An 18346-nucleotide genomic window follows, 5' to 3' on the forward strand; every position below is an offset into this window, starting at 1 on the left:
AATTGTACACATATTATCTATAATGAAGTACAATTAATATCATTTAATAGTCATTTAAGTTTTAATAGGTTACTTAACCTGTTAGTGACCCAGTATCATCATTTGTAAGACACAGATGATAAAGGTCATAATTCATAAGGTTGTAAGAATTAAAGGAGCTATTATATTTAAAAGTCATAAAACACTTTTTGGCATACAGTAAATATGAAGAAACATAAATAATCTGTTTTTCTTATGAAGAGATGCACATTCAGATATATTACAATGGTTGTGGTAACCACAATCTCACTAATGTTCACATTCTCAATTATTCAGACTTGTCTCAAGGATGTAATTGGTGGTTGATAAAGGGAGAACACTGGTCTTACCTGGTGGAGATTTATTTTCTTATTCTGTTTATTTGGCGTCTGCTTTTCATTTCTTACTTGTTGGTGGCCTGACCTCTTCTCTATACTTAGTTGTCTTCAGTCAAATTTATTTTCTTCTTCTTTCTCTACCTTTTCTTACTTTCCACAATACCAGAGTTTAGATGTCATCCCTTCAAAGTGGGTCTAAGTATTGTGACTGCACTTCATAACCTTTAAAGCACTGGTCAGATATTAATTTGTATTACTGCTTTCAGTCAATGAGAAAGTCCCTTGCCTTTTTGTCCCCCATCTAATACCACTTCCTGAGAGAGATGAGTGCTCTTAGAACGTTCAGCTTTTCTCAACTTGGTCTTTTATCTTCTGATTTTATGCCCTTCCAATATTGTGTGTAATTGGAAATCTGACCTTTATATACAGGAATCATTACAGTAGCTAAATAATGGAAAATAATAATACTTTACTTTCCATAGCATCTTATAAATATTAAATCAACTTTCACAGGCATTGTAAAACTGGACTGTGAGCTTGAGGCCAGAGACCATATTTTATTTATTTCTGCAATCTAACAACTTGCTTCCTCATATCTAGCCATTAGCAGGTGCTTAATAATGTTTAAAATGTAAATGTTCTTACCGTAAAGGACCTGTGTGGGATGCTTGTAGAGTACCGTCTCCTGTAGACAAATGAAAAATAAACTTATTAAAGCAAAGAGCACACAGAACTAGAATTTAGTTAGTATAATTCATTATTAAAAACTGTTTCTACTAAATTAGGGCTTGCAAGGCAAAGAAAAACAAGAGGATGGTTAGGGCTTGCAAAACAAAGAAAAAGAAGAGGATGGTTTCTCATGGACATCCTCATGATGTCACTTTCAATGACAGGGTGTTACAATGAATATTATTGTAAAAGAATGATAAGGCTTTAAAATGGACTGATATAACCAATAGTGACATGAAGAAGTTTCTTGGATTAATAATTTTGATGGAACAAATAAGAAAGTCACACTGGAAAGAATATTGGTTGACTGACTGATCCCTTACTTTAAACACCTATCATCTTTCCAAAGATTATGACAAGAAGAAGCATCAAATAAATAATGACATTTCTTCACTTTAATGATAACTTGGAAACTCCACTTCCTGCAGATAGAATTTCAAAAGTTAAACCTCTTTTGGATTATTTTCTACAAAATTTCAATTGCTCTATATACCCAAGTAAGAGCTATCAGTTGAGGAGGTAATGTAAAGTGGAGAGGACGACTCAGATTCAAAACCTATAATCCTGGAAAATTTACAAAATATGGAATTTTGGTCAGGACAGTTAGCAAAAGTGAAACTGGATCTATGCAACCTTGAAATTTACATGGGTGAAGGAAAGAAACTGCAAGAAACAATATTATTGGTCCTAATCTTGGTTCATGGCACCATATTTACAAAGACAGTTGTTACAACGGTGTGACCACATCTGAAATATTGTTGTAAAATACAAGCAGAGTGTGTGGGACTATAAGAGAAAATCATAGTATACCAAACCTATTGAAGGAGAAATCTGAAAATCTACAGAGGGGAGAAATGACATTCTTATGGAAGGGAGAAGTGATTCTTCTTATATGGAAAGACAAGAGGCTAGTCTGAATGGTGACAACTATTCATGATGCCTCCATAGCATCTACAGGAAAGGAAGACCAGAGGACTGGCCATCAGATGACTAAGCCTACTTGTATATTAGAGTATAATAAATATATGAAAGGAGTTGATTGATCCGATCAATATCTGACAAACTTCAATATCCTCTGGAAAACTCAAAAATGGTATAAGAAAGTGGGTTTGTATTTGAGTAATTGTGGTTTATTCAATGCATTTGAATAATTTGAGACTGCTATATCAAAGCCTCATGGTAACTATAAACTGAAAGTTTACAGTAGACACACACACAAAGAATAAGGAATCCAAACACAACAGTAAAGTTAGTCATCAAATCACGAAAGAAGGGAAAACCAAACAAGTCATGGAGATGTAGTATACAGCAATACTGATTATAGTTAATAATACTGTATTGTATATTTTTAAAAAAAGGGAAGACCTACAAAAACAAGTCCAAAACCATTAACAAAATGGCAGTAAGAACATACATATTGATAATTACCTTAAATGTAAATGGATTAAATGCTCCAACCAAAAGACACAGACTGGCTGAATGGATACATAAACAAGACCCATATATATGATGTCTACAAGAGACCCACTTCAGATCTAGGGACTCATACAGACTGAAAGTGAGGGGATGGAAAGAGGTATTCCATGCAAATGGAAATCAAAAGAAAGCTGGAGTAGCAATTCTCATATCAGACAAAATAGACTTTAAAACAAAGACTATTACAAGAGACAAAGAAGGACACTACATAATGATAAAAGGATCAATCCAAGAAGAAGATATAACAATTGTAACTATATAAGTACCCAACATAGGAGCACCTCAATATATAAGGCAAATACTAACAGCCATAAAGGGAGAAATAATAAGCGGCTTTAATACCTGACTTTTAATAAGGAAACACAAGCCTTAAATGGCACAGTAGACCAGATGGACTTAATTGATATTTATAGAGCATTCCATCCAAAAATAGAAGAATACACGTCATTCTTCTCAAATGCACACAGAACTTTCCCTGGGATTGATCACATGCTGGGCCACAAAGTGACCCTTGGTAAATTTAAGTAAATTGAAATCATAGCAAGCATCTTTTCTGACCACAACACTATAAGATTAGAAATCAACTACAAGAAAAATACTGCAAAAACATGTACACCTGGAGGATAAACAATATGCTACTAAACAACCAAGAGATCACTGAGGAGATCAAAGAGGAAATCAAAAAAATACCTAGAGACAAATGAAAATGAAAGCATGATGATCCAAAACCTGTGGGACAAAGGAAAAGCAGTTCTAAGATGGAAGTTTATAGCAATACTATCTCATCTCAGGAAACAAGAAAAATCCCAAATAAACAATCTAACTTTACACCTAAAGCAACCAGAGAAAGATGAACAAGCAAAACCCAAAATTAGAAGGAAAGAAATCATAAAGTTCAGAGTGGAAATGAATGAAATAGAGATGAAGAAAACAATAGAAATGATCAAGGAAACTAAAAGCTGGTTCTTTGCAAAGATAAAATTGATGTACCTTTAGCCAGAGTCACCAAGGAAAAACAGGAAGAGGGCTCAAATCAATAAAATTAGGAATGAAAAAGAAGTTACAATGGACACCACAGAAATACAAAGGATCATAAGAGCCTACTATAAGCAGCTATATGCCAATAAAATGGACAACCTAGAAGAAATGGAAAAATTCTCAGAAAGATACAATCTCCCAAAACTGAACCAGGAAGAAATAGAAAATATGAACAGAACAATCACAAGTACTGAAATTGAAACTGTGATTGAAAAACTCCCATAAACAGAAGTCCAGGACCAGATGGCTTCACAGGTGAATTCTATTAAACATTTAGAGAAGAGTTAACATCTATCCTTTTGAAACAATTCCAAAACATTGTAGAGGAAGGAACACCCCCAAACTCACTCTATGAGGACACCATCACCCTGATACCAAAACAAGACAAAGATGCCACACACAAAAAAAATTACAGGCCAATATCACTGATGAACATAAACACAAAAATTCTCAACAAAATATGGGCAATCCAAATTCAACAGTACATTAAAAGAATCATGCTCTGAGGAGCTTCAAGATGGCGGAAGAGTAAGACGTGGAGATCACCTTCCTGCCTACAAATACATCTACATGTGGAACAACTGCTACAGAACACCTACTGAATGCTGGCAGAAGAACTCAGACCTCCCAAAAGGCAAGAAACTCCCCATGTACATGGGCAGGGCACAAGAAAAAAGAGACAAAAGAATAGGGATGGGACCTGCACCAGTGGGAGGGAACTGTGAAGGAGGAGAGGTTTCTACACACTAGGAAGCCCCTTCATGGGTGGAGACTGTGGGTGGCAGAGGGGGGAAGCTTCAGGAGGAGAGTGCAGGAACAGGGGTGCGGGGGGCAAAGCAGAGAGATTCCTGCACAGAGGATCAGGGCCGACCGACACTCACCAGCCCAAGAGGCTTGTCTGCTCACCCACCGGGGCAGGCGGGGCTGCGAGCTGAGGCTGGGGCTTTGGTTGGATCCCAGGGAGAGGACTGGGGCTATTGTGCCACGGCTAGCCGGGAGGGAGTCCGGGAAAAAGTCTGGAGCTGCCGAAGAGGCAAGAGACTTTTTGTTGCCTCTTTGTCTCCTGGTACACGAGGAAAGGGGATTAAGAGCACTGCTTAAAGGAGCTCCAGAGATGGGCGCGGCTGAGGCAATCAGTGTGGACCCCAGAGACGGGCATGAGACGCTAAGGCTGCTACTGCCGCCACCAAGAAGCCTGTGTGTAAGCACAGGTCACTCTCCATAACTCCCCTCCCAGGAGCCTGTGCAGCCAGGCACTGCCAGGGTCCTGTGATCCAGGGACAACTTCTCCTGGAGAACACCCGGCACCCCTCAGGCTGATGCAACATTACGCCGGCCTCTGCTGCCTCAGGCTCACTGCGCATTCCATACCCGTCCCTCCTTCCGGCCTGAGTGAACCAGAGCCCCTGAATCAGCTGCTCCTTTAACCCTGTCCTGTCTGAGAGAAGAACAGACGCCCTCCGGCGACCTACACGCAGAGGCAGGTCCAAATCCAAAGCTGAACCCCAGGAGCTGTGTGAACAAAGAAGAGAAAGGGAAATCTCTCCCAGCAGCCTCAGGAGCAGCGGATTAAATCTCGACAATCAACTTGATGAACCCTGCATCTGTGGAATACCTGAATAGACAACGAATCATCCCAAATTGAGGAGGTGAACTTTTGGGAGCAATGATATATATATATATATATTATTTCCCTTTTTCTCTTTTTGTGAGTGTGTACGTGTATGCTTCTGTGTGTGATTTTGTCTGTATAGCTTTGCTTTTACTGTTTGTCCTAGGGTTCTGTCTGTCTGTTTTTTTTTTTTTGGATAGTTTTTAGCACTTGTTATCATTGGTGGATTTGTTTTTTGTTTGGTTGCTCTCTTCTTTCTTTCTTTGTTTTTTAATTAAAAAAACTTTAATAATTATTTTTTAATAACATTTTAATTTAATTTGATTAAATTTAATATTGTTTCTTTCTTTTTTTCCTCCACTTTATTCTGAGCAGTGTGGATGACAGGCTCTTGGTCCTCCAGCCAGGCATCAGGGATGTGCCTCTGAGGTGGGAGAGCCAAGTTCAGGACACTGGTGCACAGGAGACCTCCCATCTCCATGTAATATCAAATAGAAAATTTCCTAGAGATCTGCATCTCAATGCCAAGACCCAGCTCCACTGAACGATCAGCAAGCTCCAGTGATGGACACCACATGCCAACAACTAGCAAGACAGGAACACAACCCCATCCATTAGCAGAGGGGCTGCCTAAAATCATAAAAAGGCCACAGACACCCTGAAACACACAACCAGACGTGGACCTCCCCACCTGAAAGACAAGATCCAGCTTTATCCACCAGAACACAGGCACTAGTCCACTTCACCAGGAAGCCTACACAACCCACTGAACCAAACTTAGGAACTGGGGACAGACAACAAAAACAAGGGAAACTACAAAGCTGCCATCTGCAAAAAGGAGACCCCAAACACAGTAAGTTAAGCAAAACGAGAAGACAGAGAAACTCACAGCAGATGAAGGAGCAAGGCAAAAACCCACCAGACATAACAAATGAAGAGGAAATACGAAGTCTACCTGAAAAACAATTCAGAATAATGATAGTTAAGATGATCCAAAATCTTAGAAATAGAATGGAGAAAATACAACAAACGTTTAACAAGGACCTAGAAGAACTAAAGAGCAAACAAACAGTAATGAACAACAAAATAAATGAAATTAAAAATTCTCTAGAAGGGATCAATAGCACAATAACTGAGGTAGAAGAATGGAAAAGTGACCTGGAAGATAAAATAGTGGAAATAACTACTGCAGAGCAGAATAAAGAAAAAAGAATGAAAAGAATTGAGGGACAATCTCAGAGACCTCTGGGACAATATTAAACACACCAACATTCGAATTATAGGGGTCCCAGAAGAAGAAGAGAAAAAGAAAGGGACTGAGAAAATATTTGAAGGATTATAGTTGAAAACTTCCTTAATATGGGAAAGGAAATAGTTAATCAAGTGCAGGAAGCACAGAGAGTCCCATACAGATTAAATCCAAGGAGAAATACGCCAAGACACATATTTATCAAACTGTCAAAAATTAAATACAAAGAAAACATATTAAAAGCAGCCAGGGAAAAACAACAAATAACACACAAGGGAATCCCCATAAGGTTAACAGCTGATCTTTCAGCAGAAACTCTGCAAGCCAGAAGGGACTGGCAGGACATATTTACAGTGATGAAGGAGAAAACCCTACAACCAAGATTACTGTACCCAGCAAGGATATCATTCTGATCTGATGGAGAAATTCAAACCTTTACAGACAAGAAAAAGCTGAGAGAATTCACCACCAAACCAGCTTTACAACAAATGCTAAAGGAACTTCTCTAGGCAGGAAACACAAGAGAAGGAAAAGACCTACAATAACAAACCCAAAACAATTAAGAAAATGGGAATAGGAACATACATATCGATAATTACCTTAAATGTAAATGGATTAAATGCTCCAACCAAAAGACAAAGACTGGCTGATTGGATACATAAACAAGACCCGTATATATGCTGTCTACAAGAGACCCCCTTCAGTCCTAGGGACACAAAAAAATTGAAAGTGAGGGGATGGAAAAAGATACTCCATGCAAATAGAAATCAAAAGAAAGCTGGAGTAGCAATTCTCATATCAGACAAAATAGACTTTAAAACAAAGACTATTACCAGAGACAAAGAAGGACACTACATAATGATCAAGGGATCAATCCAAGAGGAAGATATAACAGTTGTAAATATTTATGCACTCAACATAGGAGCACCTCAATACATAAGGCAAATACTAACAGCCATAAAAGGGGAAATCGACAGTAGCACAATCATAGTAGGGGATTTTAACACCCCACTTTCACCAATGGACAGATCATCCAAAATGAACATAAATAAGGAAACACAAGCTTTAAATGATACATTAAACAAAATGGACTTAATTGATATTTATAGGACATTCCATCCAAAAACAACAGAATACACATTCTTCTCTAGTGCTCATGGAACATTCTCTGAGAGAGATCACATCTTGGGTCACAAATCAAGCCTTGGTAAATTTAAGAAAATTGAAATCGTATCAAGTATCTTTTCCGACCACAACACTATGAGACTAGATATCAATTACATAAAGACACATGGAGGCTAAACAATACACTACTTAATAAACAAAAGATCACTGAAGACATCAAAGAGGAAATCAAAAAATTCCTAGAAACAAATGACAATGAAAACACGACAATGCACAACCTATGGGATGCAGCAAAAGCAGTTCTGCGAGGGAAGTTTATATCAATACAATGCTATGTTAAGAAACAAGAAACATCTCAAATAAACAACCTAACATTACACCTAAAGCAATTAGAGAAAGAACAACAAAAAAATCCCAAAGTTAGCAGAAGGAAAGAAATCATAAAGATCAGATCAGAAATAAATGAAAAAGGAATGAAGGCAACAATAGCAAAGATCAATAAAACTAAAAGCTGGTTCTTTGAGAAGATAAACAAAAGTGATAAACCATTAGCCAGACTCATCAAGAAAAAAAGGGATAAACTCAAATCAATAGAATTAGAAGTAACAATTGACGCTGAAGAAATACAAAGGATCGTGAGAGATTACTAAAAGCAACTCTAGGCCAACAAAATGCACAACCTGGAAGAAATGGACAAATTCTTAGAAATGCACAACCTTCTGAGACTGAACCAGGACGAAAGAGAAAATATGAACAGACCAATCACAAGCACTGAAATTGACACTGTGATTAAAGATCTTCCAACAAACAAAAGCCCAGGAGCAGATGGCTTCACAGGCCAATTCTATCAAACATTTAGAGAAGAGCTAATACCTATCCTTCTCAAACTGTTCGAAAATATAGCAGAGGGAGGAACAGTCCCAAACTCATTCTACGAGGCCACCATAACCCTGATACCAAAACCAGACAAAGATGTCACAAAGAAAGAAAAGTACAGGCCAATATCACTGATGAACATAGATGCAAATATTCTCAACAAAATACTAGCAAACAGAATCCAAAAGCACATTAAAAGCAAGTGGGTTTATCCCAGAAATGTAAGGATTTTTCAATATACGCAAATCAATTTGGTACAGCATATTAACAAATTGAAGGATAAAAACCATATTATCATCTCAATAGATGCAGAGAATGCTTTCAACAAAATTCAACACCAATTTATGATAAAAACCCTCCAGAAAATAGGCATAGAGGGAACTTACCTCAACATAATAAAGGCCATACATGACAAACCCACAGCCAACATCGTCCTCAATGGTGAAAAACTGAAAACATTTTCACTAAGATCAGGAACAAGACAAGGTTGCCCACTCTCACCCCTATTATTCAACATAGTTTTGGAAGTTTTAGTCACAGAAATCAGAGAAGAAAAAGAAATAAAAAGAATCCAAATCAGAAAAGAAGAAGTAAAGCTGTCACCCTTTGCAGATGACATGATTCTATACATAGAGAATCCTAAAGATGCTACCAGAAAACTACTAGAGCTAATCAATGAATTTGGTAAAGTAGCAGGATATGGAATTAATGCACAGAAATATCATGCATTCCTATACACTAATGATGAAAAATCTGAAAGTGAAATTAAGAAAACACTCCCATTTACCACTGCAACAAAAATAATAAAATGTCTAGGAATAAACCTACCTAAGTAGACAAAAGACCTGTTTGCAGAAAACTATAAGACACTGATGAAAGAAATTAAAGATGATACAAATAGATGGAAAGATATACCATGTTCTTGAATTGGAAGAATCAACATTGTGAAAATGACTCTACTACCCAATGCAATCTACAGATTTAATGCAATCCCTATCAAATTAGCACTGGCATTTTCCACAGAACTAGAACAAAAAATTGCACAATCTGTATGGAAACACAAAAGACCCCGAATAGCCAAAGCAATCTTGAGAAAGAAAAGTGGAGCTGGAGGAATCAGGCTCCCTGACTTCAGACTGTACTACAAAGCTACAGTAATCAAGACAGTAGGGTAGTGGCACAAAAACAGAAAGATAGATCAATGGAACAGGATAGAAAGCCCAGAGATAAACCCACGCACATATGGTCACCTTATCTTTGATAAAGGAAGCAAGACGATACAATGTAGAAAAGACAGCCTCTTCAATAAGTGGTGCTGGGGAAACTGGACAGCCACATTTAAAAGAATGAAATTAAAACACTCCGTAACACCATACACAAAAATAAGCTCAAAATGGATTAAAGACCTAAATGTAAGGCCAGACACTATCAAACTCTTAGAGGAAAACACAGGCAGAACACTCTATGACATAAATCACAGCAAGTTCCTTTTTGACCCACCTCCTACAGAAATGGAAATAAAAACAAAAATAAACAAATGGGACCTAATGAAACTTCAAAGCTTTTGCACAGCAAAGGAAACCATAAACAAGACCAAAAGACAACCCTCAGATGGGAGAAAATATTTACAAACGAAGCAACTGACAAAGGATTAATCTCCAAAATATACAGGCAGCTCATAGAGCTGAATATCAAAAAAACAAACAACCCAATCCAAAAATGGGCAGAAGACCTAAATAGCCATTTCTCCCAAGAAGATATACAGATTGCCAACAAACACATGAAAGAATGCTCAACATCATTAATCATTAGAGAAATGCAAATCAAAACTACAATGAGAGATCATCGCACAGTGGTCAGAATGGCCATCATCAAAAAATCTACACAAAATAAATTTTGGAGAGGGTGTGGAGAAAAGGGAACCCTCTTGCACTGTTGGTGGGAATGTAAATTGATACAGCCACTATGGAGAACAGTATGGAGGTTCCTTAAAAAACTAAAAGTAGAACTACCATATGACCCAGGAATCCCACTAGTGGGCATATACCCTGAGAAAAGTATAATTCAAAAAGAGTCATGTACCAAAATGTTCATTGCAGCTCTATTTACCATAGCCAGGACATGGAAGCAATCTAAATGCCCATCAACAGATGAATAGATAAAGAAGATGTGGCACATACATACAATGGAATATTAGCCATAAATGGAAATGAAATTGAGTTATTTGTAGTGAGGTGGATGGACCTAGAGTCTATCATACAGAGTGAAATAAGTCAGAAAGAGAAAAAGAAATACAGTGTGCTAACACATATATATGGAATCTAAAAAAAAAAAAGGTCATGAAGAACCTAGGGGTAAGATGGGAATAAAGACATAGACCTACTAGAAAATGGACTTGAGGTTCTGGGGAGGGGTAAGGGTAAGCTGGGATAAAGTGAGAGAGTGGCATGGACATTTATACACTACCGAACGTAAAATAGATAGCTAGTGGGAAGAAGCCTTATACCACGGGGAGATCAGCTTGGTGCTTTGTGACCACCTAGAGGGGTGGGATGGGGGGGTGGGAGGGAGGGAGATGCAAGAGGAAAGAGATATGTGGACATATCTATATGTATAACTGATTCCTTTTGTTATAAAGCAGAAACTAACACTCCATTGTAATGCAATTATACCCCAATAAAGATGTAAAAAAAAAAAAAAAAGAATCATGCTCCATGATCAAATGGGATTTTTCCCGGGATGAAAGGATTTTTCAGTATCCCCAAATCAATCAATGTGATATACCATGTTAAGAAATTGAAGAATAAATACCATATGATCTTCTCAATAGATGTATAAAAAGCTTTTGACAAAAATTCAACACCCATTTATGATGAATATTCTCTAGAAAGTGGGCATAGAAGGAACATACCTCAACACAATAAAGGCCATATATGACAAACCTACAGCCAACATCATATTCATGTTGAAAATCTGAAAGCATTTCTTCTAAGATCAGGAACAAGACAAGGTTGTCCACTCTCAGCACTATTATTTAACATAGTTTTGGAATTCCTAGCTATGGCAATCAGAGAAGAAAAAGAAATAAAAGGAATCCAAATTGGAAAAGAAGTAAAACTGTCACTATTTGCAGATGGCATGATACTATATATAGAAAATCCTAATGACACTACAAGAAAACTACTAGAGCTCATCAACTAATTTGGTAGAGTTGCAGGATGAAAAATTAATACACAAAAATCTGTTGCATTTCTATACACTAACAATGAAAGATCAGAAAGAGAAATTAAAGAAACAATCCAAAGCATCAGAAAGAATAAAATACCTAGGAATAAACCTACCTAACGAGGCTAAAAGACCTGTAGTCTGTAAACTCTAAGATGCTGATGAAAGAAATAGATGATGACAGAAGCAGATGGAAAGATGCACCATGTTCTTGGATTGGAAGAATCAACGTTGCAAAAGTGACTGTATTATCCAAGGCAATCTACATATTCAATGAAATCCCTATCAAATTACCAATGGCATTTTTCACAGAAATAGAACAAAAATTTTACAATTTGTATGGAGACACAAAAGACCCCGAATAGCCAAAGCATTTTGAGAAAGAGGAACAGAGCTGGAGGTATTATGCTCCCTTGCTTCAGAGTATTCTACAATGCTACAGTTATCAAAACAGTATGAATTGGGAAGAAAAACAGACACACAGAGCAATAGAACAGAATAGAGAGTCCTGAGATAAACCTACACACTTACAGTCAATTAGTCTACAATAAAGGATGCAAGAATACACAATAGAGAAAAGACAGTCTTTTCAATAAGTGGTGCTGGGAAAACTGGAGAGGTACATGTAAAAGAAGGAAATTAGACCATTTTCTCACACCATATACAAAAATAAACTCAAAATGGTTAAAGATCTAGGGCTTCCCTGGTGGCGCAGTGGTTGGGAGTCCACCTGCCTATGCAGGGGACACGGGTTCGTGCCCCGGTCCGGGAAGATCCCACATGCCGCAGAGCAGCTGGGCCCATGAGCCATGGCTGCTGGGCCTGCATGTCCAGAGCCTGTGCTCTGCAATGGGAGAGGCCACAACAGTGAGGCCCACGTACCGCAAAAAAAAAAAAAAAAAAAGGTTAAAGATCTAAATGTAAGTCTTTTAACTATGAAACTCCTAGAAAAAACATAGGCAGAACACACTCTTTGACATAAATCGCAGCAATATCTTTTTTGATCCATTTCCTAGAGTAATGGAAATAAAAACAAAAATAAACTAATGGGACCTAATTAAACTCAAAAGCTTTTGCACAGCAAAGGAAACCATAAACAAAATGAAGAGACAGCACATAGAATGGGGGAAAAATTTGCAAATGATATGACCAAAAAGTAATCTCCAAAATCTACAATGAGCTCATGAAGCTCACTAAAAAAAAAAAAGAAAAATGGGCAGAAGACCTAAATAGGCATTTCTCTGAAGAAGACATACAGATGGCCAATAGGCAAATGAAAAGGTGTTCAACATCGCTAATTATTAAAGAAATGCAAATCAAAACTACAATGAGATATCAGCTCATACCAGTCAGAATGGCCATCATCAAAAAGTCTACAAACAGTAAGTGCTCTAGAGGGTGTGGAGAAAAGGGACCCTCCCACACTGTTGCTGAAATGTAAATTGGTACAGTCACTATGGAGAACAGTATGGATTTTCCTTAAAATCCTGAAAATAGAGCTACCATATGATTCAGCAATCCCACTCCTGGGCATGTTTCTGGAGAAAAACATGGTTCAAAAGGATACACGCACCCCAGTGTTCATTGCAACACTGTTTACAATAGCCAGGACATGGAAGCAACCTAAATATCCATCTAACAGATGGATAAGGAAGATGTGGTACATGTATACAATGGAATATTACTCAGCCATAAAAAAGAATGAAATAATGCCATTTGCAGCAACAAGGATGCAACTAGAGATCATCATACTAAGTGAAGTAAGTCAGACAGAAGTGCAAATATATGATATCGCTTATATGTAGAATCTACAAAAAATGATACACATGAACTTATTTAGGAAACAGACTCACAGACTTAAAAAACAATCTCATGGTTACCAAAGGGGAAAGGTTGGGGGGGGGATACATTGGCAGTTTGGAATTGACATATACACACTACTATATTTAAAATAGATAACCAACAAGGACCTACTGTATAGCACAGGGAACTCTGCTCAATATTCTCTAATAACCAAAGTGAGAAAAGAGTTTTAATAACTATATATATATATATATATATATATATATATATATGTAATTGAATCACTTTGCTGTACACCTGACACTAACACAACATTGTAAATCAACTATAGTCCAATATAAAATAAAAATTTTTTAAAAGGCAGTTACATTTGAGTTTAGGCTTTAAGAACCAGACATCACCCTTATCTGCAAATAAAATAATATTTCTGTGTCCCCTGTTCCCCCATGAAAGTAACAGAAAATTTCCATGAAAATGGAAAACAAAACGATTTACTGTGTTGAGTTGGAAAAAAGTGTCAGAGTAATCCCTACCTCCTTCTCCATCTTTGAATCTGCATAACTTTATATCAGCTACATTTACTGAGAACTTATACATGCCAAGCATGATATCATATCCTAGGGATAAAGAGCTCAATAAGATGTGACACCAATATGCAAGAACCTTACAGTAAACTGAGGAAGACAGACAATACTGAGTATCTATTTTGGAATACTTTTAAGCTAATAAAATTAGAAAAAATAATAGAGATTTAGTGCATATTTTAAATTTGACAAGTCAGCAAAATGTCTCCTCAGACAAATCTTTGGAGAGTTGAATGAAGAACATTTTCCTCATCAGCACATTATTTTCTCTTTAGAATACTCACCATGATGTCTAAGCGAAACTTGTCAAGGATCCACTACTTAGGGTGAAACAGCATAAGGAAGAGAAGGGAAAAATATCAGGGAGCAGTGAGTTCTTTCAGGGAAGAAAATTTGAAATCCTGGTGGGGAAACCAAAAGAGGGCAATAATGATTAATTGTTAACTCCAAATAGAAAGTCAGATCCATAGATTTAAAAAAAAATCATTAATTACTGTAATACAAAGCAGCAAAAGCACAGGTACTTAATTAATATTCACTGAACAAATGAATATGTAAATTTTGTGGCTGGAGGAGTAAAGCAATAAAATCCCCCTATCAACCTGTTGAGGATAACAGACATTTCTGCATTTAAGGATTCTTCAACTTTAATCAATAAATTGGACTTTCTGAAGAAAAAAAAAATTGAGATGATTACTAAATTAAACATGAATGAAAGTTGGCTTTAGAAACACTGGATATATGGAGTAATTTTGTTGTTGCTTGTTTGTTTCCCCTGGCCATTGGTATTGATTTATACAATGATAAAAACATGTATGCAAACTCATAAATATGTGTGGTAGACTAATTCCCCACCCCACCTCTCAAGATGTTGTAATCCTAATCTCAGAAACCTGTGACTGTTACTTTTCATTGCAAAAGCTCTTTGCAGATATGATTTAGCTTAAGAACCTGAGATGGGGGAACTCTAAGCTAATATGCTTTAAGCCACCACATTTGTGGCAATTTGGTACAGTAACAATAAAAAAATACAGTTGACCAACATTTCAACATTGTAAACTTTATATTCAGGCATGGGTATCCTGTATCTTTTGAAAATAAAAATATCTGATAACCTCCAACCTTCTACCTATATACCTACATGGAAACAACTGACAGGCGTAGAGTCCTTTTCAGCAGGTGCATGAGCACTAAAACCATCAGTTACCCTCTTTAAAAATTATTCCCAGCAGCTCCACATATTAATGTAACCTGTATGGTCCCTGTGGAATTTGAGTCATAATCCCATTAGGCCATTATTAGACACTTAAGGGTATGAATAGGGTAACTTACTTACAACCCTATGAAAACATGAGGAATAAAATCAGCATCAAGAGTAAGAGATGCTAGCGGAGGAGGCAAAAGTATCTGAGATGTTCTACAAGGTCATTTTGTTCTGTTTGCCAAGATATTTTCCATAATTTCTACCAACCAACTGATACTTGACTCTCATACACCCATCTCCTTTGTACAAAAAAGTGTAATCATTTGTTGAATACACCATGCCATTTCCTCCCTTATTGTCTTTGAATGTGCTTTTTCCCCCATATGGGATGTTCTTTCCTTTTAGTCTTGTCAGACTTCATTCAAAACCAAAATGCAGATTCAGTGCTGTGCATAGTTTTTGGGAAGCAGCAGCGTGCTCTTGAGTCCCAACCTCAGTTCTTCTTTCCTCACTTATCAATGAGTCCAGGTTTCATAAGATAGGATCAAATAAAATGCATGTATTCTAATAATGACCTTATTGATCATTATATTCAACATGCATGCCTTGATTTGTTTATTCATAAATATTAAGCACCTTATATATGCTAGACATTGTATACGGCACTAGTCACATAATCTTGAAAAAATACAGATCATTCTATCCTAGAGCTTAGAGCAGAATTTAATGATGATGTAAAGCTCATTTTCCATCTTTATAACCACAGTGCTAACACAGTGCCTGAGATATAAAGTATCTGATAAATGTTTGAAGGAAGGAAAGAAGAAAAAGAATGGGAGAAGAAAAGGGAAAGAGAGGAACGAAGAATGAGAAATAGGGAGAGATGAGAAAGAAATAGGAGAGGGAAGAAGAGGCAGAGAAAGAACGGGTAATGTTCCCTGAATACCAAGTTCTCCCAACCAAAATTTGGGCTGGAGCTGGCCCTGAAAAAGAAAAATAAGCAAGTTTCTATAGAATATGTATAGCTGCCATCTTGACAAAAATTCATTTTTATTTCATGTAGAATATCAAAGAGTGATGCCATGTTTCACAAACTTTCCCACTGAATTATTCTAATAGCAAAGAGGAGTGAGGGAGAACCTCCAGAGTCTCTCAGCCCACTAGAAGAGAGGAATTTCTTTTAAGTCTCTGGATTTATTTGACAAATTCATGTAGATTTTATATTCTACTCATAATATAGCCACTTTAGTTTAAATATAAAAAAACATTAGTTTTCTCTATAACCTGCTAGTAAAATTTATGCTCTAGGAAATTGCATCCATAGTTACTGTGTGGCTGCTTATCCCACCCAACACACCACCACCTACTTGGCAGTAATGGGCATATACCAGCTTGCAAGGCAATGGACTGGGGAACCATCTGGGTCAGGTGGTCTCTGAAAATGTCCACAATGACTATCACTGGAAACAGTGAATGGGACTTTTTGCCACTAACCGTATAGCAGGGAGAGATGTCCACACAAAGAATCATCTGCTCTTACTTTATATGCTTGGAGTCCTTTAAGTATTTTAAAACAGCAATTACTATTTAAGAAGCTCCATTTTAGCTGTTTCTAAATCAGTTAATAATATGTATTTTCCTTTTAATATCCTTCTGAGGAGACTAAAGTGCCTCTCACATTATTTCATTAATCTGCACAACATTTCCCTTTCAAAGATGGACTTTTTCATCACTTAAAGTACCTTATTTTATACCAAGTTAATATCTAATATCAAACGTTTCTCTGGCTTAAATAATAGCAATTTATAATTGGATGGCAGTTAGAATTTGAGCTTTAAATCTAGAGAATATTTTGCTATTAAGTTAATATAATAAAATGGTTGGAACTGTAAGAATTTTTAAACTTGTGGGTATATTTTTATTTTTATGTTTTTTTGGTACGTGGGCCTCTCACTGTTGTGGCCTCTCCCGTTGCGGAGCACAGGCTCCGGACGCGCAGGCTCAGTGGCCATGGCCCACGGGCCCAGCCGCTCCGCGGCATGTGGGATCTTCCCGGACTAGGGCACGAACCCTTGTCCCCTGCATCGGCAGGCGGACTCCCAACCACTGCGGCTCCAGGGAAGCCCAACTTGTGGGTATGTTATATCTATATTTATGTGTCTATTTTTTTAATTCATAGAAATATTTATAGTAGCAGATTTCTCACTTATTAGGAATGACCAGTTCTGGATGTAATAGTTTAAATAGATATTACTAAGTATGTTGGCATGTATAAATGTAAATGATGCTGCTTCAATTGGACTATGTAAAAAGACATGTATATTTTGCACAACTGAATGTCTCACATACCTGAGAGCCAATTACCAAACCCTCCTTTTTCTGTGTTTAGTAGAAAGTTTTATAAAATATTTGATAATTCTTTTCCAAAAGACATTGGAACCACTCATTCCCATTATTCAGATAATTCAGCCTGGAAGTTGCTCTCTTTCTGTCAGGATCAGAGGATAGTTTATAAAGCCACCCCACAGAAAGAAGGTATTGGTAGTAGGCATTTTCCAGTATGTGAAGTGGAATAGAGCATGTCTCTGACCTGCCAAAATTGCTTGAACATGTTGTAAAGCGAAAAAGCACTATACATTTAAAATAACAGAACTATTATGGCATTTTTTAAAACTTTAAAATAGGTGCAGAGGGTTATCAGCATCTCTGTCTGAAATTAATATAATTATCAGCTTTTACTTTAGCAAGTGTTCAGTCCAACATGAATCAATTTACACAAATATTATTAAACTCCTACTTTTTTATGGACTGATGATACAACAGTGATAAAAACACACAAAGCATTCTTTTTTATGGTGCTTACCGTCTAGTTAGTGAGATATAAATCAGAAATTATCTGATATTTATTTAGCAGGACTGTTTATTGTCAAAGCGCTATGAGAGAAAATGAAGCAGGGGGTAGAACTAGAATGTACTGGCAAGGTGGACTCTCTGCAGGTTTGTCCAGGTATGGCCTCACTGAGGGATGGCAGCTGAGCTTTACAAATGAAAAAGGAACCATGTAACTAA

This window comes from Aethalodelphis obliquidens, unplaced genomic scaffold, assembly GCF_003676395.1.
Source record: "Aethalodelphis obliquidens isolate GAN/ISIS:26980383/991018 unplaced genomic scaffold, ASM367639v1 scaffold20, whole genome shotgun sequence".
In the NCBI taxonomy this organism is placed as follows: Eukaryota; Metazoa; Chordata; class Mammalia; order Artiodactyla; family Delphinidae; genus Aethalodelphis; species Aethalodelphis obliquidens.